The sequence below is a fragment of the Barbus barbus genome, assembly GCF_936440315.1.
Source record: "Barbus barbus genome assembly, chromosome: 19".
NCBI lineage: Eukaryota > Metazoa > Chordata > Actinopteri > Cypriniformes > Cyprinidae > Barbus > Barbus barbus.
The window spans coordinates 17,545,218-17,572,057 of NC_136747.1; the positions used below are offsets into that span (position 1 = coordinate 17,545,218).

At 38.6% G+C, this 26,840-nt stretch overlaps 1 protein-coding gene across 1 annotated transcript in view; it reads right to left on the reverse strand.

Annotated features, from left to right (window-relative positions):
• The window catches only part of LOC306885654 (CUB and sushi domain-containing protein 3-like), a 405,244-nt gene that overhangs the window by 270,028 nt on the left and 108,376 nt on the right, over nucleotides 1-26,840 (reverse strand). The window lies entirely within an intron of this gene.

Here is a 26,840-nt window from a genome sequence, read left to right on the forward strand (position 1 = left end):
CTTTTAGCATGTTATTTATATACTACCATCCAAACATTTTAAAGGAAGTCTATTATACCCACCAAAGCTGCAGTTATTTACAGTAATATACAGTAAACACAGTAATATTGTAATAGTAAAATTGTATATATATATATATATATATATATATATATATATATATATATATATATATATATATATATATATATATATATATATATATATATATATATATATATATATATATATATATATATATATATATATATATATATATGTGTGTGTGTGTGTGTGTATATATATATATATATAAAGAAAAGCATATATTTGAAATAGAAATCTTTTCATTGAAATAGAAATCCATTATAATGTCTTTGACTGTCTATTTTTGATTAATTTAATGCAACTTTGCAGAATAAATGTATTAATTTCTTTAAAAAAAAATAAATAAACTTTTTTGCACTACTGTTCAATACCCCAAACATTTGAACAGTAGTGCAAATATTTTATTTTATTTTATTTTATCATAAATGTATTTTGGCAATCCATTTCTCAGTGTTGAGTTAGACCAGTTATTCACCATACATTCAAGAATGTAAACAAGATTTTCCTTGTAATTCATAGTAAACAAAATTATTCTTGGTACTATTACCATGCCACACTGACAAGCCAAGGGCTACGGGAGCAAAAGCGCAACATTTTATCTGAATTATTTGTTGTTTAATCACCAATTCATGCTTTATGTACTGGTTGGATCCAAACCAAGGGCAGAGCGGTAGCACTCTGAAATTAATGTGGCCCAGGGACTAGTTTGTGAAATAAAGAAAGAGGTACATTGATTGCGCTGTTACACAAGGCTTGGCGTCAGACATCTTGGTAGTGGGAGGACATGAATTCACTGCTGACTTTTAGAAGGTTTAGACAGACAACTTTAACAATAGAGGCCTATTTAAGTTTTCATGTTTTTTATAGACCTTAAACTTAGACTTCTTATTGTGTCTTTAGACCCAACAAGCATTGCAAAAGAAAACCAGTAAAACTGACCACAGCGTAAAATATATAATGGCATTTTTTGCCTGCTGATTTTATGAATTATTATTGATTTGGCCAAGAAAAGTAACAAACAGAGGATCTATCGAGCAAGATTAATTACTTCATTACGTCAAACAATACAGCAAGAACATTAACCACACAAAGGAAAACAAAATGACTTACGAAAAAGGCTCTGATGCAAATACCACATAAAAATACAAAGGCATAAAGAAACATTTGCCCAAGAACTATGTTAAGATGCCATCCTTTAGTCACAACAACCACTTTCTAATCCTGTTTACTTGAACAAATACTCATAATAATCTTTTACAAAAGACCGTTGCATTGTACAATAAGTTACGCCGTAATATGCCACTTAGCTGTTTTCCCAGAGGCTTTGGTTTTGTTTAGTACTTTTGTAATTATTTATTAATAATCACAAATGCTCAGCAAATTATGGATTTCTAGCTAAAAGTCTTGCTCGTAATCATCTCTGGAGTTTCGAACGTGTAAAATATAATCCATAGTGGGGCTAGGGTTTCTTAATGACCGACATAAATAACATAAAACGCCAATACATCTTTAAAGGAACACATTAGACCTCTAGTTTTCTCTAATAATGAGCAACATTATGGTTTCGATGCACTGGACTCCTGGAAAAAGACATGCAGCAGAACAAAGTCATATCCATGTCCTTACTTATTCACTTGGCAAATCCCCTTATTTAATATCCCCAATTACCTCTATTCCAGAGCGAGTGAAAGGGGTTGAATTAAATGACGGACATCAACCGAACATGCCTCTCCCTTGTCAAAACAGTGGCCCTTGAGTACGTTATGGCTGGATAATTTAAAGATCTTAAGGGTGATTGTTGGAGTGTAAATTGCACAATAAGAAGCAAAAAATATGAGAACATCTCTCAGCATGTTAATTGTGTTGATTTTAACCTGCTGACGCCCGATTCGCATTTAGGAAATGAAAGTGTCGAGAACAAGCATCCAACTGCCAACACCATGTTGGATGTGAAAAAGCGTCACATTGGAAGGATTAAATAAAAAAGGATAAATGTGATAATCTTGTGTCAGCAGAACAGGCATTCAAAGCCCTTGAGGGCTGTCAATTTGGCATTTAGAGTGGTGATGGATCACTTGTGTTTGTCATTGAGGCCGACGGGAATATCAATGAAACGAAAATGAGAGATCCGGTACATCAGCGGAAAAGACAACAAAAACCAGCCAACTGTCCATGCCATGCTTTGTCATTTTAAGTGAGGGTCTCTGTATTGGTCATCATCAGAGATGAGAAACCTGTAGAGAATATTTTTAATAAGCATTCCAGGATGCCATATTGAGAGAGAAAAAAAAAAAAGTTCACATAGAGTCTTACAAAGTTAAATTAGTTAATGTACTGTATTACAATTCATGAACTTACAATGAAAAATATTTTTACAGCATTTACTCATCTTGGTTAATGTTAATTTCATATACATTTGAAATGAACATAAATGTATTATTTATGAACAGATCGCATATAAATCGCATAGTAAAAATATGCTATTTTTGTTAGTGTACTACTTCTAATAATAAATTCTACACAAATTGTATAATAACCAACACTATTGTAATTAATAAAATAACAATAATAATTATTTTTCTTATTATTATTATTATTTATATAATGACTGAGCTTTACAAAACATGCCAATAATATACTTAAAAAAATGGCGCTATATAGCACTAAAAGTGGTTCTTAGGCTCGTAATCATAGGGGAACCACATTTGGTGCTTCAGCGGTTCTTTGACATGACTGAGGGGCTATATAGCACCACTACCATATACAGAACCTGTTAAGCTCCTGTATGGTTCTTCAGTGGTTCTTTGGGGTGATTAAGGTGCTATAGCACCACTGCCGTACAAAAAACCTGTTAAGCCCCTTTAAAGGTTCTTTACGAGCCAAAGAACCACTGTTGGTGCTGTTTAGCACCATTTTTTTTTAGAGTGTACTTTAACATCTAAACAAAATATAAATTAAACAACCCACATATTAAAGACAACATAAGACTGAAGGAGCCTGAGTCCAGAGTAATGGTATGGATCTGCGATTCACCCGTCCAAACAGAATGAGCATGAGTGGAAAAATAAAAGGTCCAAACAAGTACTGCCTGCTGGAGTGATGAAACCAATAGCCATGACAGGGAAAAATGGCTGCACCTCAAGCAGCGAACAGGAACATACGATGGCCACAGCCACCACACAACAAAATACCTCTGACCAGGACACAACTGCACCATCCCCAGTGGCACAAACGTATTACAGTTATTACTTATTTTGTCCATATAAAAAATGCTTCTTTATAAAAAAGTAGTGCAAACTGTCTCCCCTGCCTCATATTTGCATAAAGCCTAAGCCATCCGACTGAATTCCAGTATGATTTAGCAAAGGTTACAAATTTTCCAGTAATCTCGCTGATAAGTCAGTGTGACACAGACACACTCCAGGGAGAGTCTGGCCTTCTCCAGGGGTCTGAGATCTCCTCTCAGGAGCAGTATGAGCTACAGAGTGACATGGGGATAACATCTAAGCTTGTTAATGCCCTTCACTGGCCCATCACGATCCTCTCTTCAGCCCTCTTAAAGAGTTTCTGTAAAAGATCGCCACTGCCCTTCAAACCGCAGCCGCCATCGTCAGATTCAGTGTCAGGTTCACTTAGAAATCGCCTCTAAGGAAACAACACAGAGCCGTCTTGTTTTCCTGTGGAGCTCTCCAACTGATTCGGATAAAACCAGGTCACATATTAATTTTGCTTACTCACATCACTAATACTCTATTCACACACATTACCATTGTTTCACTGTTACTTGCTTAAATGGAGGATTCGTGTCTACCTTTGAGTGCAGGTGAGGACACATTCGAGCTGCATTCGGTGGAGCTGGAGGCCGTGGAGAAGCAGATCCACGACCTGATGGAGAATCAGGCCCAGCTGAGAGAGCGGAGAGCCGCACTGGAAACATCCCGGGCTGATGCTCACAAGTCCGGGGTAAGTATACAGCACGTTGCTAACACTCCCACCACCTCTACTCCGTGTGTTTCTCTGCACAGGCCCTGTGCACCCAGGACGTGATCTTCCCAGATGTCCTTCATTCCGGCGCTGGGATGCCACAGACCCTGGGTGCACCAGCAGCGGAAGACGCGAGCCAGGCCCTGGGCGATGACATCTCCGCCTCCGGTCTTCGAGATCTCCACCCGGAACCGCTTTGCTCCCCTCCGCGAGACGGAATGCGATGCTGTGATCGTCGGAGACTCCATCGTCCAGCACATCCGTGCTACGTTAGCTGAAGGTAAAGTGCACACTCACTGTTTCCCTGGTGCTCCTGTTCTAGATGTTTCTGCACAGATACCCACGGACTTTTTTGGCAAATCGGACCATGCTGCCATTTTCCTCACACCAGAATATAAACAAAGGCTCGTTCAGGATTCTTCGGTGCAGAGAGTAGTGACGCGCTAGTCCTCCCACTCAGTAGCTATGGGAAGTCGTGGCCTAATGGTTAGAGAGTCGGACTTGTAATCCAAAGGTTGCGGGTTCGAGTCTCGGGCCAGCAGGGATTGTAGGTGGGGGGAGTGAATGTCCAGCGCTCTCTCCACCCTCAATACCACGACCGAGGTGCCCTTGAGCAAGGCACCGAACCCCCAACTGCTCCCCGGGCGCTGCAGCATAAAATGGCTGCCCACTGCTCCGGGTGTATGTTCACGGTGTGTGTGTGTTCAATGCTGTGTGTGTGCACGTTGGATGGGTTAAATGCAGAGCACGAATTCCGAGTATGGGTCACCATACTTGGCTGAATGTCACTTCACTTCACTACAGTCGGCTCTTGATGACGTCGACTGGGACATGTTCCGGGCGAGTTCTTCTGACGTCAGCGAGTTCACGGATGTAGCATTAAGCTTTGTAAACACGCTAACCGAGCAAGCTACAGAAACAATAACGATAAGGACATTCTCCAGTCAGAAACCGTGGGTGGACAGGACAATCCGTGCTGCGGTTAACACACGCCCTGCCGCTTACAATGAGGCTCTTCTGACCGGGAATATGAGCGAGTACAAAGCATCGTGCTATGCTCTCTGACGCGCAGTAAGAGCCGCCAAACACAGATACAGAGAGAGAATTGAGTCTCATTTCCAGCTCAATGACTCTCGACGGATGTGGCAGGGACTGAGGACCATCTGTGCCTTCGGAAACAAATCCTCCGCGGAGGTGAGAGCAGATCCGTAGAACCGTAGAACATCTTCTACGGCTGCTTCGATTGTGTCTGTTCCCCGAATAGTGAGGTCAAAATATAAATTTAATGCAGGATTTAGAAAAAAATCGTGATTAAACCAGAAAAACGCTAAACAAATGAACAAAAACAATTTTTAAAAATTGGGCTCCTAAACATTAGATCACTCGCACCCAAAGCAGTTATTGTAAATGAAATGATCACAGATAATAATTTTGATGTACTCTGCCTGACTGAAACCTGGCTTTAACCAAATGAATATTTTGGTCTAAATGAGTCTACTCCACCAAGCTACTATTACTGATATTAGTTATATGGCTTCGCGTTATCGTCCGGGCAGAACTACTGTTCCAGCCACCAAAGACAGATTCACAAATAACCTGCCTGATTTATCTCAACTGCTCTGTGTACCCATAAATACACATGAACTAGACGAAATGACTAGCAACATGGGCACTATCTTCTCTTATACATTAGAAGCTGTTGCCCCCCTCAAACTGAAAAAGGTTAGAGAAAACCGTACTGCGCCATGGTACAACAGTTATACCCATTCTCTCAAGAACTCGTAATCTTGAGCGCAAATGGAGAAAAACTAATTTAGAAGTTTTTAGAATTGCGTGGAAAAACAGTATGTCCAGCTATAGACAGGCTCTAAAAGCTGCCAGGGCAGAGCATATCCGCAAACTCATAGATAATAACCAAAACAATCCAAGGTTCTTATTTAGCACAGTGGCTAGATTAACAAATAAACACACAACACCCGATCTTATTATTCCCTCACAGTTTAATAGTAATGACTTTATGAATTTCTTTACTGATAAAATAGATAACATCAGAAATACAATATCAAATGTAGATTCTACTGCGTCTAATATTTCAACTTCATTCATCGCACCCAAAGAAAAACTGCAGTGCTTTACAACTATAGGACAGGAAGAGCTAAATTAACTTATCAGTGCATCTAAACCAACAACCTGTTTATTAGATCCTGTACCCACTAAACTACTGAAAGAGTTGTTACCTGTAGCAGAAGAACCACTTCTCAATATTATTAACTCATCGTTATCTTTAGGTCACGTCCCAAAACCATTCAAGCTGGCGGTTATTAAGCCTAGGTATTAAGAGGTCCTAGGTCCTCTGCTATTTTCAATATACATGTTGCCCCTTGGTAATATTATTAGAAAATACGGGATTAGTTTTCATTGTTATGCTGATGATACTCAACTATATATCTCAACAAGACCAGATGAAACTTCTCAACTATCTAAGATAATAGATTGTGTAAAAAATTGAAAAGTTTGGATGACCAATAATTTCCTCCTATTAAATTCAGATAAGACAGAGATATTACTTATTGGACCAAAAAACAGTACACAGAATCTCTTGGATTACAATTTGCAACTAGATGGATGCACTGTCACATCCTCTAAAGTCAAAAATCTGGGTGTTATATTAGACAGCAACTTGTCCTTTGAACATATTTCCCATGTTACAAAAACAGCATTCTTCCATCTTAGAAACATTGCCAAGCTTCGAAACATGCTACCTGTTTCTGATGCAGAAAAGCTAGTTCATGAATGAATGAATGAATGAATGAATGATGCATTTATATAGCGCATTTTTATTGTGTATTGCCGTACACCCAAAGCGCTTTACAATCATGTGGGGGTCTCTCCTCAACCACCACCAGTGTGCAGCATCCAGTTCACGCATTCATGACCTCTAGACTGGACTACTGTAATGCACTGGTAGGTGGTTGTCCTGCATCTTCATTAAACAAGCTACAGTTAGTCCAAAATGCAGCGGCTAGAGTTCTGACCAGGTCAAGAAAATATGATCATATTACCCCAATTTTACAGTCTCTGCACTGGCTACCTATTAAGTTCCGTATCATTTACAAAATATCATTACTTGCCTATAAGGCCCTAAATGGTTTAGCTCCTGCGTACCTAACTCGTCTTCTACCACGCTTACAATCCAACCCGCTCCCTAAGGTCGCAAAACTCTGTGTCATGAGTCCGGGCCCTGCAGTTCTTCCTTTCTCCACCAGAGGTCACCATCTCCCTTCCTCCCGGACTCCATTTCCCTAACGCCACACACCTGTCAGACTACACACACCTGGTAACATATTACACTCCCAGCTGTTCCCCATGGCATGGACTATTTATGCACCACACTCCTGCTATTCTGTCTGGTTTAATTAATTGTAATTATTTGTATTTATGGTATTTGTTGTAGTTGGACCCAGACTTCGTCTTTTCCACGGCGCTCTCGAAGTGTGCCGTGACATTCTGGACTTTTGGTAGTACCTAGGATAGCAAAGTCCACTAAAGGAGGTAGAGCTTTTTCACATTTGTCTCCCAAACTCTGGAATAGCCTTCCTGATAACGTACGGGGTTTAGACACACTCTCTCTGTTTAAATCTAGATTAAAGACACATCTCTTTAGCCAAGCATTCACATAATGCATCTTATAATCTTGTACTGCAGTTATATCTGATCAAATGTACATTATTATTCTTTAGCTTGGGTTGAACAAATCATTTTTGCTTAGATGGAACAGCAGCTACGCTAATTAAGTCTCTATTTGTTTCTCTGTTTCTGTCACGGGATAACATCCCATGGTAACTAGGAATTACAGAAGCTTCAGTCTGGATCCAACCCTTAAATGATCTGAGATGACCGAACACCTGAGAAAAGATAATGCCAACCCCTCAGAGGATCTCAGAGGATGCCAACGCTCAGACAACATACAGAATTACCAAATTTTGCCATAAATTAAATATATTAAGGTTCTGCAATATATAAATATATTGTGGAAACTTAATTTCCTGTAGAGCTGCTTTGCAACGATTTGTATCGTAAAAAGCACTATACAAATGAACTTGAACTCACATATTCAACAATGTATCATTCAAACAATCTGTACAAATCCATATTCATAGAAAGAATGACAAGTTCTCCCATTCTGAATGGCTAAGAAGCACTCAAAAGGGCTATAATGAGAGAGTGCCAGGAACAGTATTCTTTCATCTTTTCTAGTGATCTCACAAAGACACTGCAGCGCCGGTATCAGTTCCTTCTCTTCTGTTTTATTAAGAAACTTCCCAAAGATGAAATAAGAAAATGTTAGCAATAACATATTTTGGGGCATCTCTAACAGCAAGTGCGTAGTCGTGTAAAATTAAAAAGGGCTTGCAAATTTCGAGAAATCCCGCCAAAGCTATACATTGCAAGGATTTATTTGTGGCAGCAGTATTCATGCGCACAGTCCCTCAGGCGTTTATTTTTTCTAGCAAGTTTGCTTGAACTGCTTAAACACAGAAAATCTTAGCGACTTTGAAAGCAGAAGTTCTTTAGAGAACAGCTTTTTATAATTTTTTCAGTAACAGTAAGGGGGGGGAGGGCAATTCACAGAACTAAAACCCTGAAATGTTGAAGACAGTGAATCACACACTTGGCTTGAAAAGGTTCCTAGGTTTTACAACAAACTGAGGCTATGCCAGTATCATTTGGTTTGAAGATTCACTTCACAACACATATCTAAGCTTCAAGACTCAACTTTAGGTTGGGGAATGGGTTTTAAACTGTAGAAATGGCTGGCTTTCTTATCAGCAGACCTCCGTTTGGACTGGCCATTCATCACCGTCCCGCTGCCTAGACATGTAGCGCTTGGACACTCGGGTGACAGGGCATTTCCTGCCCTCAATGTTCCATCTTTTGTACCAGCTAATATGTGGTCTATCGATTGCATTTGTAAAAAAGCAGGATGTACTTTCGTGTGTTTTTTTTTTTTTTTTGAGTCCCAAAGGGAAAGCAAAAATCTCCAGTATCTAGGTGGGTGGACAGCAAAACGCTAGCAGGAAGTGGCTAATTCTCTTTCAGCGCAATGTTTATAAATCAACTGGCCATAACTTAGTGGATATAAAGTAGTATTGGTATTTTAAGATGGTTAAATATAGGCTGCAACTACTAGTTCACTTGCTTCTAAAGTTGTTTGTTGTTCTTGTTTAGTTAGGCAAGTGTCATTTCCAATAGAGTCACTAAAAGGAACTGCAAAATAATAACTGTTTGAAAGAGGTTTCCTGAACACACCCCTTCAAGCTGCTATTGGTCAGAAATACTGATACTCCGCCCCAAACGCATGTCATTGGTTAAACCACCGTTGCTGTGTCTGGTTAGGGTTCTCAAAACAGAACAATGTTTTGTTAGTGCTGGAGTGCTTACCGTTTTTGTGCTGTCTCTGCATATTAAGCTAGGTTAGTGGCTATTTTAAAGGAATGTTTCAGGTACAATATAAGTTGCTACCACTTACCAACAAAAGCGAAAGGTGGTGTTCCGTAAATGCTCAAATACTCACTAGTAGTTTCAACAAGGCATTTGTGGTTTACAAGGAAAACTCACTCAAAAATTCTGTCAATTTACTCACTCTCATGGAATTCCAAACCTTAAGAACTTCTGTCTTCTGTGGAACAAAAGATGATGATATTTTGAAGAATGCTGGGGTCCAAATGACACCATAGACTTACATCGGGTGTAAAAAAATAACAATGAGACATGTTGCAGTATCTTTTTGAGTTCCACAAAATAAAATGTTATGAGAAGGTTCATTTTCATTTTTGGGTGAACCTTTCAACATTTTAATATGAAAAAATGAATTTTTGAGTGAAATTATATCTACTACTTTTACAGCTTCATTGGCATGACAAGGTAAAGCCTAAAGCATCCATAGAAAAGATTAAATAACTGTCAGCTCAAATAACACAAAAATCAGCAGAATTAATGTGCTTTTATACAATTACAACCTTCAAATTTCCTACTTTTTAAAACCTCAAAATTTAGCAATTAGTTCTATTCTAAGTGCCTCGCTTCTGCCTCAATTTTTGCTGCTCCTGCTTCTTTTTAGTATTTATCATTTTTTAAAGAAAAAAGCGGTACAAAAATGACAAGCAAAATTACAAATTCATCGAAATATACACGATAACAAGACAAGATAACTGTTCTTAGAGATCACAGTCATAATAAATCATGTCATGTAGATGACAGTGGCAGAGGCCCCCTCTGCCTTTTCATCTACATCATATTTTTTACAAAAAAAAAAAAATCACAGATTTTATAATTTTTTATAATTACCCAAGTGTCCTCTAAAGAACTACTCATGCATGCTAAAATTGAGACGGCAATTTTCACAAACAGCTGTCTTCTCCCAACAGCACATGGAGGTTCAGTAGAGAGCCTGACGATATCCCCCAGCCCTTTGTGCGACAAGGTCCAAGAAGACTCAACTTCAACATGACGACGCCATGTGAGAAAAAACAAACATCTCATCCCTCCGGAGGAAGAGTCTATCATCCGGCAGCTTAAGACGAGCAGAAAGCAACTTAAAGTTTTCCAGAGGCATATGACCTACGAGGCCCTTCCGCTGCCCAACACATTAGCATCCCAATTTGGTTTCAATACAGCCCAAGACTGGTGCCGAAGGGGCGACTTTATTACAATGTGTTGCGACCTCTCCTCAATGCTCTCTTGCTCATAAATTATTCTCCTTTCAGGGCAGAGAAGCAAGGCGCCGATCCACTTACAATCCCTCGGGAATAATAAGATCCTTAAACCCATTTCCATATGCCAGCAAGCAGCAATGAGTGTGTTGGCCTCGCCGTTCAATTCTGGAAGAGGTATAATGGAGATATTCTCTTTTCATTATCACAATTATGACTGCATGGCTAGAAAGGATGGATTTCTTTGTCTCCAGTTGGACGTGGACTCTCAGTCCTGCATGGCATTCACACAGCTGCTTGGCTGAGATGGGCTGCATTTCCCTTTGACACTATTTTCTCCATATTTGTCCCAAGATAAAAAAAAATACAGGCATAGTTCTATACTAAGCAAACAAAGGTGGAAGAGAAAATCAAATGTGAAAAAAAAAGAGGTCTATGGGGCATATTTTCAATCACACTTTATTATTGAGATGGATGATACAGTAAACTGGGGAAAAAAATAAATGAAGGGGTCACTTAAAGCCTGACCAAAACCATCAAGGCCTTAGTAAACTATTGGTATTTTGGACAAAGATTGTTCATATCACCAACTACAACCTAATGTTTTGAAAAAAGGCCAATTCACATACACGCTCAGATGCCCGGCCTGACAATTGATCATCTCTGCAGTCTTTGGGGGTCATAACGCTTTCAAAATGACCTCATTTAGAGCAAATGTACCTCTCTGAAGTATCTAACGTCAATGTTGCTGGCTTGATAAGCGAAGCCATTGACAATGCGGCATGTCAAAGGTTACGAATAGGAGGGCATAACGGCCAGAAATGAAAGCCCATTGCGGTTGATTGTTGGTGTATGTCAAAACACATTTGTGCCTTCACAAGACCTTGGTTGGATTATAGAGAACATGCATCATACAGCACGCCACTCTCATCTATTTCAATCCATCATGGCTAAACCAAAGCTTTACACACTTTGATCATCTGCCTTGTGATCACAGAGACCAAAGGTAAGATTGGTCTTGTAAATGAATCCGAACAAAAGATGAAAGGGGGGACTGTAGACTATGAATATGTTCATTATTCGCCCCCAACGCCACCTCCCGTCCCTGCAATCCGCTGTCAGTTGTATAGCAATAAGCTCGGCGACTGCTTTCATAAACTTTGATGGAAATCTGACCTTGCTACTTTAATGTCATCAGAGGAACCTAAAGATCAGCTGCGGCTCGATTGTGTATTGATCGCAGGCCTGCTCTAGTATGGAAGGGCTGTGCTCGCAGGTGCGGGCTAAAGGAGACAGACTGCAAACTAATGGGTCCCACCATCAGTGGCCCATCTTCAGCACAGTGCCATTTCCTTTGATTTTCATCAAAAAGGACTCTAGCTGCCTTTTGATCAGGCCTCAGCAAGGATGTCCTTGCTTACCTCCTCTTACTAATTGAGGGTCGCTTTTTGTGCTCTGTGTAGGTGTAATTAATTAACTCGGGTTAATAATTATTGTTGCTGGTCTGAGAGCGTCGGAACAGCAAACATTTTTCTATTTCCTAATTATGAGGATGGAGTATCATTTATAATTAAACGAAATCATCATCCACAGATTGCATTTGACCCATGCTGAAATGGAAATTGATATGCTGCTCATCTTAACGCCATAAATGCTCATTTAGATTCACTGTTTGCATTGTGAAAACGTGGTTTTTTGGTCTTTATTAGCCCTGAGCAAATGTGGGTTGATCTGACCACGATTTATCAAATTACCACAACCTTTTAAATGTGAAAGCAATAGCTAATGGCGGTTTCAAATATGAAAATGACCATAATTCAACATTAGTATCCCAAAAGAGTCATAAAGGCCGCTACTATGCCGAGGTGGGCGAAAACAGAGACAGCGGGTCTCTGGAATGCAAAAATAGAAGTTTTAAATAACATTTCTGAAAGAGTGTTAAAATCTTGACGTTTAAAGTGTTTTGTTTTTTTTCTGTCAGACAGACTGACAAAAATTCAGATGAAGACAGATCAGACCATATTTGACCATTTCAGATGCACAAGAAACACCATTTAAACACCATTTCAGGTCCTCATCAGATCACCATTTGACCTCATCAGACCAGGAAACCACAGAAACCACAAACAGAAATCTGTTGGTTGCTCAGTGTTGCTAGTATTTTGCAAAGTTGCATAAACATATCAATAAAATTTGGTTTGGTGTTCTTGCTGTGAATGTCTGAAAGTTCAGAGAGGAATCCTGTCCAGGTAGGTTAATAATATTTTATAGGCCAGTTCAACTATATTCATAATACGTTCCAAAAGCATTGTTCATGATGTTCTGTGCATTTTATGAAATATTCAGTGCCTATCCCATATCCCAGCACTGAGGTAATGTCATGAGGCATGGGCTAAGAGAGGGGAAATGAAGAATATCAAGTCAGATCATGGACCCCGTCGATGACATTTTTCATTGCAGGGTACGATCCCTGTAAGAAGACCTTGATGTGTACACCAGCATGAATGTTAATGATGTACAACTGTGTTCAAAGGCTCTTGCATGTAAATTTTTCAGTAGCTTTGAAAGAATTTAGGCTATACGTAAGAAGAACTACACAAGAAGGTTAGTGAGGTAACCTGACATGGCTCCTCTTGCTAAGCATTTAGCGAGATAATGACTGAAGCTCTGGCCTGAAGCAGTGATCGTTTGACAATTACTGACACTGCCAAATGGCTGCAGACTATAAACAGCTTTAGTGAAAAAAGATTCAAGATCTAAAAACAAGAAGTCCATTGAGAAATCTGTTTGACAAATCCGGATGAGGTTGTTTCATCTAAAAAAGAGCTATAAGAAAGAAAGATATCGGCTGAGGCAATTCAACAAAGCCAGTGCTTAAGGGTATTTGAGTAATCAGCATTTGAAGTACTAATAGATAATATAAAATCCAATATAAAAAGTATTCTATACAACAGCTAAGTGATATTACACTAGCAAAAGTGCCAGTTTTTTCCCCCAATAAAATCAGGAGACAGACAGACAGACAGACAGACAGACAGACAGACAGACAGACAGACAGACAGACAGACAGACAGACAGACAGACAGACAGACAGACAGACAGACAGACAGACCGACAGACCGACAGACCGACAGACCGACAGACCGACAGACAGACAGACAGACAGACAGACAGACAGACAGACAGACAGACAGACAGACAGACAGATAGATAGATAGATAGATAGGATTTTATTTACAGAACACACTACTCACATTTGCTGCTTGGTAAGTTTTAAAATTAAACAAAATTACATCATATATTTCCCCAAAATTCCTCTCGCTCGGTCTCAATTTTTTTCTTGTGTGCCTGTTTAGCCTTCCCAAATGTGGCTAGTTGTCAGAGAAACTGCTAGCCCTCTTACATTTTTCATCCCTCAGTATCTTCCTAGCTATCACTGTTTACTACTTCCTTTCACTATCTCCTGTGTATTGTAATGGCAACCTCTGCTTATTTCTTTGTTGTTTCCTGTTTGAATTCTCAGCCATTGTCAGGAGGTTTTCTCTCCTTTCACCGATGCTCTCCACAGCTGTGCTCAATTCTCCTGCCTCCTCTCCTTCTAATGTCATTTCGAGCATCCAATGCAGGCGAACCATCTCAATTATCCTCTGTCTGCCTCTCTTGGCATGCTTGAGTTGAGTCCATCTTACAGCACTCAGAAGGTTCATGCCAAATTGTAAATCTCTGTATGCAATTAGGCTGGCCACTAAAGCATTCCTTAAATCTCCATGTCAAATAAATTTGACATGAATTTATTCCTAGCAAAGCTTTATGGTAAAGGTATAGATAACAATATAAATAAAAAAAAAAAACCCATTTGGGCAAGCTGAGCAGAAGCTTTTTCCGTCCTACAAACAGCATTACCTTGCAATTGAAATTAAGTTTTAGAAATGTAGGGCTACATCAAAAGAGTATATGCACAATATTATTTAAGGTAATTAGTTAAAGTATTAGTTAAGTATAAGTTATACTCAAAAACAGCATTTGATGATTACCATAAATAATAAAAAAAGTTTACTTGTCATTTTCTGTATTAAAAAATATAAATATATAAAATAAAACCAAGATTACTTTGAGGTCCTTAAAGTGGCTAGTGGATTTAAAACAAAATTGTAAAGCTTAAATTAAATGATACAAAAGTTACAATAAAGAATTTTACATTATTACAAAAGTCCATTTTAAATAAATGCTGTCAAATTTTCAAAGAATTCTGGACAAAAATGCAAAGATAAGCAGCACAACCATTTTTAAACTGTGATAATTAGAGATGTTTCTCTTACACCAAATCAAGAAATTAGCAATAGAAATAATTTCTGAAGGACCACGTGATACCGAAGACTGTACCGAAGTAATTGCTGCTTACATTCATTTTGATCAAATAAATTCAATCATTTTAATCAAATAAATTCTGCATTGGTGATCATAAGATAGGAGACTTCTTCAGACTTAAAAAAAAAAAAGATTTTAAAATTAAGTGAGATTTTGCTTAGAACAAGCAAAATAATCTGCCAATTGTGTAAGCAAAATATTCTTATTTCAAACAGAAAACAAAAACTCACTTAATTTTTACTTGTTTTTTTTTCTGAAAACAAGACAATAATTTTTACTTGTCTAGAAAATCCTTCTTGATTTAAGAATTGTTAGATATTTTGGCTAGAAACAAGACAGAAATTTAAGTAAGAAAAGCATTTTGCAGTGAGAGTATCATGCTGTACTGTCAAAATATGGCTTACAAAATCTAGACTGATGTGGCAATAGAAAACCCAGTAGAAAATGAGATGGACAGCACACACACTCTTAGTACAAGACACACTATTAGTACAAGAAAGCCCTTGTTTCTTCAGGATGGCAGATAAAATGATTCCCATTCCCAACCCAACAGCTCTGGGGGGTTAAAAGCAAAGGACTGCAGAGATTAATGGCAGTGTCTACGAGGAAATAAAATAGAGCCTGGCCAAAAATATATACATTTACAAAGAAAGAGAAAAGGAATAGGAGAAAAGGGCACTTCATCATCGCCTCTTAGCCTGAGTCCCAGGTGAAGTGTCAGAGCCTGAAAGATTGTAATCAAACAATTTCTCCAAAGGAACCCCCTTGAGAAAGTTCAAATGCCTATTTATTGCCAGGACCACTGACCCCCCCCCCCCCTTTTTTTTTTTGGCAGCATGGCCATCTCTTTGACGGTTTATGGCCAATCCCAGTCACTTTAATCAGTATAACTGAGAGCCCAATGTCAGTTGTTCCTGTCATCTTAAGATCCTTTTACTGTTTATGTTAAAAAGATTACAGATTCCCTGTGATTGACACAGGGTCCAGGCGCCTATATGATGTCAGAGGACCATGGCAGCCAGCATGAGACTAGGTACAAGAGAACAACATAAGGACAGGCCATGCTGTGGTGCTCAGATAGCAGGAGAGAATGGAAAGTCTCCCAACAGCCCCTGCCTGAAACACAGAGATAGTACTTGTTCTCCTGAGGAGGACATGGTCTAAAAGCATGACTGACTCTCTCATTTTGTTGCATGTATAATACATTCTCCATGTCATAAAACAAGAAGATATATTAAGGAGAAGGCGTGGGGAGGCACAGATGTAAAAAAGGTTTATGCACTGTGGGAAACTGGGGGAACAGTTGGAGGAAGTTGGAGGCTGGAACTCAAAGACAGTGAAACAATGCAGATTCTCAGCATATATGAATTCGCACGTATTGACATTTTAGTTTAAAAGAGTGAGAGCAACAACATCCGGTGCATCTTCTATTTATAAAACACTTGTTTAATATTAACTCAAGGCTTTGGATTGTTTAAAAATTATTTTATTTTTCTGCTCACATTTATTATTAGTGGTAGTAGTAGTATAATTAGAAGTATGTATATATATATATATATATATATATATATATATATATATATATATATATATATATATATATATATATATATATTCACTCTTTTTCTACTCATATTATTAGTTTTATATAATTGCGTGTGAACATTTTTAAAAAATGTTTATTACAAATATATAAATATACAAATTATTTTTTAGACCTTAACTTACATGTGCTGAACATTAATGCAAGGCTCCATTTTATAAAATCACTATGTTTCTACTTATTATTCTTTATTTATTTTAATTTAATATTTATTACTTATTTATTACTATTATGTTTGACCCAGGACCACAAAACCAGTAATAAGGGTAATTTCAGCTTTCCATTGGTGTATGGTTTGTTAGGATAGGACAGTATTTGGCTGAGATACAACTATTTGAAAATTGCCTTTAAAGTTGTCCAAATTTAGTCCTACTGATTAAATAAAATGTAGTTATACAGAGAAGAGAGACTAGAAAAAAAATATCCTGTGTGTTCCATGGAAGAAAGTCATACAGGTTTGGAATGATGTGAGGGTAAGTAAATAATGACAGTTTCTAATTATCTAGTCATACAGATCCTTACAGCATTCAACCAACCACTGTGCATGTCACCGGATGTTATAAATGATATATACTGACGTGTCCTACATCCGTGTGTATTCTAAAGTAACGTGCTACCGAAAAGAAATTCGTAACGCCAGAGGACATAAAAGAGGAAAGGAGGGATTTTTGCACTTCTTCCTTTCTTTGATCTAGTTCCTGTGCCTTGTGCACACACTGGAGCTGCATGTCAAATCTGGTGGGGAAGCAGGCGGCGTCAGTCAGCGGCCAGTCAGATGGAACCGGAGGAGACGGGTGTAAGCTGTCCCACGAGATACCCGTGCTTTGATAACCCCGCAGGAGCAGCACTGCGTGTGTGTGTTGTGAATGCGTCTACTCTCTTTCACCATGTGTTTGTTAAATGATCCATACAAATGGTGTGATTGTGAACATGTACTTTTGTGTTAGTCCTTAAGCGCACTAAGAGGATGTTTAGTGTTTGTGTGTGTATTTCTAACCTGTTATGGTTTTACTGACAAATTTGCTGAAAAAAAAATTATAAATCCCAAAAATGCAGCTGTATTTGACTAAACCTCCTTCTGAGGACATACTCAAATGAAATGCAGTCTAACTGAGGAGTTTTTAAACTTTGATGTCAAGGACCCCAAAATAAGATGATCATAATAAAGACAACATATTTTTTCCCCCAAAATTAAACCACTGGCTTTCATATTGTTTCTGTACAAAAACTGCACAATAACACTATACTGCAAACTAATACACAGTAACAATATATTATAGCTAACGAAAAATATTCATTATCAGCTGGAGAAAATTTGTACAGATAGAAAAGTAAGATTTTTTTTTATTTTGTTGGAAGACGTCTCTTGTGCTAAATAAGGCTGCATTTATTTGATCAAAAGTACAGTAAAAATAGCAATATTGTGAAATATCATTACACTTTAAAATAACTATTTTCTATTATGTATATAGCCTTCCAAAAGATGCGGATTTGGAGCTCAAGAAACATTTTTATTATTATTATTTTCATCAGTTTTGAAAAAAGTTGTGCGGCCTTATATTTATATATATATATATATTTATATATATATATATTTATATATATATATATAATTTTGTAATAGTATAAAAGTGTTTACTTTTGATCATAGACCTATCATTGATCAACCTGAATAAAGATATTAGTTTCTTTAAAAAGAAAATACAAATAAAAATACTGACCCCAAACTTTTGAACGGCTTTGTTGCTTATTTCTTTGTTACAAAAGAGTCAATTCAATAAAATAATCACAATTAAATTGCATGATTTCCATCCAGTCTTTGAAAACATAATCAAACAATATGAAATTTGTTAAATGGATTTAAATGTAATATTTAACGAATACCTTTATTTAACACTTTAACAGGCCTAAATAAGTCAAGCACCCCCTTGTGGCCCACCGAGGGTCCCAAACCCTAGTTAAAAAATATGTTTAAAAATAAAATGTTTGTATTCCAGTGCTATATACAGTATAGTAAAGTAATTTTAAGCAACAAATATACATAATATTGAAATATTGATAATTCATTATTAATAGTGATTATGATTGATTAATCAGCATATTATTATATTAATTTACCCTAAATTCAAATTGACAGCCTTAACCTACTTTTAAGTAAAAGGAAAGTCAGACAGAGAGCACATACTATCAAAAGAAATCACATTGGTGGTCTCAGTGTGGAGTGGTGCTGACAGATGTGCCTTTCATCTACACGTGGACAGAAACTCCCACAAACACAACCATATGGGGGAAGTGGCTAGGATCTTCATTACAAAGGCTATGAATGCATCCCTCTACACCTATTCCGCCACTCTCAAGGTCATTCCCTCAGCTGGGCCATCAATCAAAGCAATGCCTCTGCCTCAGCCACTGCAATCCCATTGTCGTGCATGCCCACCACTAAAGTGGATGCTGGCAAGTCTTCTGCAGTGAGCGGTGAGCCGGGGACATCCGAATCTGAGTGCTGCAACCAGAGATTTGAATTTGAATATATGAGAGAAGTAGAAACATATTAGCCTCATATAGTACAAGGCTTGCAGACTCACCTTGTTCAGACCTGGTTGTGGGAAGTGTGCAGACTAGCAGCTTTCTGCGTGGCAACTACTATGCTTTAATTAATCCTATCTGACCTGCATCTGCATGCATCAGTAGCCTGGCAATGTCTGCTAAACATTCCAGCATGCTGCACTGAAAATGTCTCTGCTGAAGTCAACAGCATGAAAATAGGAGCCGGGACCCAAACGTATAGTAGGCGAGACAGTAGCCTGTATTACAAGAAGACCCTGAAGAATAACTGTAAAGGCATCAGAGCCAGCAACAGTAAAAGCTGACAGAGAGAAATAGTGATAAAAAAAAACAAAAATGAGTGACAGAGTGTTCCTATACGAGTGGTTGTCAACCTTTTTGACTTGAAGGCCCCTGTTGTCCAACACAATATTTGAAGCCCCCCATCCACCTATATAGGTATACAATATTTGGGGGGAGGGGGTTCCTCTTATGATAAAGCTGCTTGTTTTGATTTTTTTAAATTAATAGAAACTGGGAGTATTGATATAAAATTAAATAATTAAACGTTATTTTGTCATTCCTGATATTTTCTTATGTTCTTTAATTAAAAACATTATTGAGGGGGAAAATATATTATTTCAGTGTACATCTTGATTGATTGATTAATTGATTGATTGATTTTAAGTAGCTTTATTTAGATTAGAGTAAGATTTAATTGTAATATATTGATGATTATTTAATCATTTCAATATGCATATAAACAATTAAAAAAAACAACATGTAATTAAGAGGATTTTGCTGTTGTCTTCTCAAAATGCAAAAATGTTTATATAAAATGTTATTGCATACTTCTTGAGCTTTGAAGCTCCCACCATACAATGAGTACAAATGAATGTACTTTTGTTAAAAATCTAAATGTGGTGTTTTAAAAACTACACAATTAAATAATAATCTCAACTTCATGAATGTGCTTTAAAAACAAGTTTGTACTGCAGTCGATTTTTAGTACTGGTATACCGCAGAGACCTAGCCTGCATGTGCACAAAATCCTTGAATGGATTCTGTCGAGGAACAATAACATGCTGCCACCACAATGGCTGACAAAGCCTCTCTGTGGGTTTAGAACAACATACGGCATAACACCACACTAATGACAGACAGAGACACACATACATACACCTACTTACACACACCAACCACATTCAGACTATGACTGAGTGGGATTCGCATCACAGTCTTCCCGAGAGTTAGGACAGATGTTAAACAGACACAGACTCACAACATATGCAGCCCTGTGGCGCAGCTCTGCATGGGGCGTCACAGCACCGCTCTCACTGTTCTAAACCGAAATAAATAAAGCAAACCTGCACACACCCTGCCGCTCCGACAACCAGAGTCAGGTGCTCTTCAATTATTAACTGCAAATCACTGCTATCATACTTTGATGACATCTTTAAGTAACGTGGATCAGATAGGAAATGTTAATCAGATAATAATCTCATGTTATTCAGACTGGCCATTATGCCAAGCAGCCAAGGAACCATGAGGTGTAGAAACAGGTACTTTGCAGAGTTTTTAAAGGACCATAGGGGTACGCTTGAGATTCCTTTACTCATCCTCATGACTTTCTGAACCAGTATGATGTTTCATCTTCTGTGGAACATAAAAGAAGATACTGAAGAATGCTTTAACTCTTTGGACCCTAATGGCTGTCGGAAACTATTTCAAACCACTATAACTATTGATTTAAGTGTTTGGTAGAGATAAACTCATTTACTTATCAGAACAAAGATTTGGGCTTTTTGAGTTGGCATGTTGCATTCTAAAAGTATGATTAGATTCATTATGGCAGAGCACCTCAGATAACCTCTTGCACTCATATTCTCCCATGATAAAAAAGAAAAGAGGCATCACTGCTGCTCAAGGCATGTCATCTTTTGTGTTATTATATCCTGCAGGAGCCAACAGCCCCTCAGCTCTGTAATTGTTATTGATGGTGTGGCAATGCTACCTTTTTTTTTTTTTTTTTTTGCAATGCATCTGCACAATAAGAAGCCGGTACTCTGCCACGTTCCCCAACAAGGTCATCCCTCCAATCCATTGCATTAACAGTGGGTGCCAAACAGCCTGCAAATGGAACAGAACTCTTTGAAGTCACTTCTTCAAAGCGACACCCACAACATCACGTGTCACCTCAAACATGTAATAGACCATTTAACGGGATAATTCACATAAAAATGTATATTCTGTCATCATTTACTCACTCTCATGTCAGCCAAACCATGTATGACACAAAAAATGAAATTTTGTAGAATCTGTTTTCATTGCACTTACAATGAATAAGGATTGTGACTTTCAAGATTCAAAAAGTACACAAAAAGCAAAAAAATAACATAAAGCCTGAATCTATGGCCTGTGCTCAAGATTCCAGTCATTTTTGTGTGAAGTACAGCCCTAAACTGAAGTCATTATTCACTGATAATCTTCCACTCCAGTGAGCAGTTAAGTCACAATGAAATCAAAATTTACAATTCTGACAATTCTGTTATTTACTGGCCCTCATGTCTTTCCAAACCTGAGATGTTTCTGTCCCACCACTGAAATCTATTTATGTGTTTAACCAACCATATGTCTTTGTAAGACTTGGATTAAACCACTCAATTCATATATAAATTCATTTTACAGTGCATTTATGACCTTTTTGGATCTTCAAAATTTTGGTTATCTAGACTTTCAATGGAGGGACAGAAGCCTCTCGGGATTCATTAAAAATATATTTACTTGCATTTTGAAATCAGAGTCATAAGGGTTTTTAGAACAACATAAAGGTGAGTAAATGAGGACAGAATTTTCATTTTTGGGCAAAGTTGCCCTCCTCAAAATCATCTCTTCTCTGATGATGTGTGTACCAGGGCAAAGGCGAGACAATAATACAATTATTTCCAAGATGCCAATTCATACTAGTTTTGAGAACCAGAGTAGTTGATTCATTAAAAAGATCCAATTTAAAAGAATGATTCATTCATGAAAATGACTGTGCTGCTTATCTTCAGAAAGAGGATGTCAACAATTTCAATCTATTAAAGGGACAGTTCACCCAAAAATGAAAATTATATCATTAATTACTCACCCTCCTGTTGTTCCAAACCTGTAAGACCTTTGATCATCTTCAGAACACAAATTAAGACATGTTTAAAAAAATTGGAGATCTTTCTGACCCTGCATAGACATCTTAATATATGTCTATGCAAAATATCTAAATTTGTGTTCCGAAGATGAACAAATGTCTTATGGATTTGGAATGACATGAATTTTCATTTTTGGGTGAACTATCCCTTTAATTCACACAAATCTATCATATTGCTTTGGAAACTAGGAATACAATAGTATGAGCCACTGTTTTGCATCCTTAAAGGCCTTCTGCTCACAATCCTTCTTCACTTTTCCTTTTCTATAAAATCTGAAAGTTATTTGGGTTTTGGAACAACATGAAAATAAATAAATAAAAACAGAAATACATATCTTTTTGGGCCGAACTATTCCTTTAAGAGAGCCCAGCCAAATCCTTTACAAGCATAAGCACACAGCTCTAACTCCCTCCCAGCGATTAAAATGTCAGAGCAGAGGCAAAGCCAAGCTGCTTCAGGAATATTAAAACTACACTGTCTTCCATTTTTAAGACCTGAGCTAAGGGGATGGAGAGATTCTATGAACACTTGGTGCAAACTCTTTGATGCATCTGCACTGAAATAATCTAATGCGAATGTGACACATTCATTTTAGAAAACTTCAGCCGAGGCCCCACAGAACTTGCAGTCAAGGCTCTCGGAGTATAATCCACAGCTTATTCTGGAGAGTGTTGCTGAACGCAGGAAGAGCAGCGGTGGATGCAAAATGATTTGTGTACACTGAGCACTGCAGTTTCTCTTCCCTGCTGCAGAGAGAATAGGGGGAGAGTAGTCAGGATTCAAGAGGTAAATTGTGTGGGAAGTTATAGTATATCCTGCCAGATCTTGCCAGGATGGTAATGAGACAGGATAAAGTATCAGAAAAAATTTATAACTTGTCCAGCTGTCAAGCATTTTTTACAGCACAAATGTAAGCTGACTGGAGCAGAACCAGCTGGCATACTTACTTTACAGTACAAAAATAAATAAATAATAATAATTCTGAATAATAATATTAACAATATTAATAATAAAAAATTGTGATCTTGCAGTACATTGCAATTTTATATAGACATTATATACATAGGGGTGTTACATATGCATAGTACCATATAAGTGTCAGTCCTCTGTCGTGTGTGTCATGTGTTCCCGCTTCTTGTGTCCATAATTGGTTTGTTTCCTGTCCTTGTTTAATGTGATCATTAGTTAATTCTTGTCCAGCTGTGTTTAGTGATTATCCTGTGTATTTATAGTCCTGCCTGTTCAGTTTCGTGTCGTCTGGCCTACTCGTTACTCCCCGGTGTTCCTGTCTGTGTCAGCCTTGCCTTGTCTTGCCTTGCCCTGCCCTGCCTTGTTTGGATTTCATTAAAGACTGTTATTTTGAGTTACATCCTCGTCTGTGTGTTCCTCGTTCCTCCCTGCTGTGTGCACCATGACAATAATATAGTTGCGCCAATGAAATCATTGTGATTTTATTATAACGTTTATATAATGATAACAACAACAACAACAATGATAATAATAATAATAATAATATAAAATACAGAAAATATATAACCTTAAGACAATATACAAAAACAATATAGAGTACATTATAATAAACATTAAAGGAACACTCCACTTTTTTGGGAAATAGACTCATTTTACAACTCCCCAAGAATTAAACAGTTGAGTTTTACCGTTTTTGAATCCATTCAGCCGATCTCCGGGTCTGGCGGTAGCACTTTTAGCTTAGCTTAGCATAGATCATTGAATCGGATTAGACCATTAGCATCTCGCTCAAAAATGACTAAAGAGTTTCGATAATTTTCCTATTTAAAGCTTGACTCTTCTGTAGTTACATCATGTACTAAGACCGACGGAAAATGAAAAGTTGCGATTTTCTAGACCGATATGGCTAGGAACTATACTCTCGTTCCGCTGTAATAATCAAGGAACTTTGCTGCCATACCATGTGTGCACCAGGCGCAATGATATTGTGCAGCGCCTGAAAGTAGTCCCCAGCTATATCATAACTAGTTACCTAGCTGGGATTTATGAGGAAGAAATGGTATTACCTTCTCTTATTTTGTATTATGTTTTAATAAAGTTTTGCATAATATCTAGAAGTCATTACTGAGTTGCAATAAATATTGCCAACCATAATGTGGTTAATTAATTTAATCTTAATTTTATCTCCCTCTCATTCAACCAAAACAACTCTAAGATGAATAGTATCACAATAACCAAGTGACTGTGACCAAGTGACAGTCATTACATAATTAAGCTCAGTTAGGAAATATTTAAAGCCATGTTGTTAATTTGAGTCTAATTAGACTACAAAAGAGGCAACACTAGTGTCCACCAAAGCCTCTGCTGTTCAGCAGGTTTGTTTATTGATGGATTGACCATAGCAACAGCAGGCACAAGACGAGGGGCCGAAAGGTCCGATAAGAGCAGAGCACAGCAGAAGGAGAGCTGAGAAAGCAGAGCACCATGGGAAAGCGCAGCCCTAAAGGGCCGTGACCGGTTGGCACTAATCTTCAATGGGCTCAGCTGCTTTCATCAGCAGGTGCGCTCTGAGGTGTTGGCTCGGCCCACTCCAACAGATGGAGAATGATGGATACAATGTGTGAGGAGAAGGGTGACATCCTCCCCTACCCACAAGTCTCAGCGAGGAGGCTCGTGCGGAGTTAAGACAGAAGTACAAGCATGGGTTAGAAGTAGGTCATGGAAGTACTACAAGGCTAATGAAGAAGTTGTTTTCATGCTAATTAAAGCAGCTGAATTGCGGACAAAAGGAAGGCCAGACAGTCTGTACAAAAAGCACATCAGTAGGCTACTTGCTCTCGGGACCTTCAAATGTTTAACAATGCATTGACTATTTTTCTGTCTAATTACAACTCATCAGCTGGGCTGGAAGTTAGAGACCTCCTACAGACTTCATAGGGAAATGTCTTTTGTTTACTAAAAAAAGACCCCCCCCCCCACTGAATGTTTGTTTCATCTATATAGATGAATATAAGTGAAATGAGTATGTGATAGATGAGTATAAGTGAAAAAAAAGGATGTTATTTTAATTGTAAGCATGGGTATTTGTAAGTCACTTGTTTGTTCCCGTTTAGTTCCGTTTTGCCCTTATTTGGTTTGTTTCCTGTTTTCATTAGTTAATCATCATTTATTCTTATCACCTGTTTTGTATTAATCATCTCGTTTGCTTTTGTATTAATCGTTTCTCCTTTGTTTCCTGTCCTTTATAAGCCTTCAGTTTGTGTATGCCCTTTGTCTCGGTTTAATTTTATATAATGGAAAGTGTGTGTTGATGTTAATAAAAGACTCCTTTTCATTTACTCCTTCGTCGTGCACCTATTTGCTACAACCACGTCCTTTGACAGAAACCAAGACGTAGAACTGAGATGCAGATCGTCTTGGCCCACCGAGATCTCTCTTTAGAAGAGTTTGTGTGAGAGTTCAGCGGTCTCGCCGTTTGGACGGGGCCCGTGGACCTCCCAGACACCACAGGACTGACCTGGAGGTTTAAGGGATCCTCCGGTGTCTGGAGAGTGTCCAGAACCCCCCCCAGAACCAGCCTGCCTTCCAGTCCATTGGCCGTCCTCCAGCCAAGCCCGCCGCCGTTCGCGGCCAACGCAAGCCCACCTCCATCCGCAGCTCCCGCAAGCCCACCACCGTTCGCGGCCAACGCAAGACTGCCGCCATTCGCGGCCAACGCAAGCCCGCCGCCATCCGTGGCCAATTCAAGCCCGCCGGTAGCCGTCCATGTGCCCCTGGGATTACTGGTGGCATTTGAGGGTATGTGTTGGAGCTCCTCGACAGCGCCCTCCAGGGCCCGTTTCTCCAATGTCCGCACCTTCAGATCGCCCTCAAGTGCCCGTGCCTCCAGAACGCCCTCAAGTGCCTGCTCCTCCAGAGTGCCCCCCAGACTTAAATTTCCCCAAGAAAATGTATTTTATTTTTGGGTGGTGGGGGCATATGGCGCTTTTCCACTGCGTGGTACGACTCTGCTCAGTTCGGCTCGGTTTGCGTTTCCACTGCAGTTTAGTACCCCTTTTACAGTGGGCGGGATTATTCACGTGTCGTTATAGTTGCGCCGCCTCTACTGCCGTGATTCCTGAAAAACTTTTTAATTCCGCGTCGCTTCATCAAGCTCTCGCTGGATCCGCTCCTCAGCTATCAAAGAGAGGGACGTCTGTACTTCCTCAACAGACAACGAAACAGCCATTTTTGGTTGTTAAAAAAGGTGCGCCCATTCAAAACAGTTGCATTCGATCCTTCGCTGGCTGTGCTGACTGATTTAAATCTAGCAGGTCTCTGTCTCGAGCCGCAAGTTCAATGACGCAGGCAGAGACGATACTCTCCGGCCAATCAGTGATC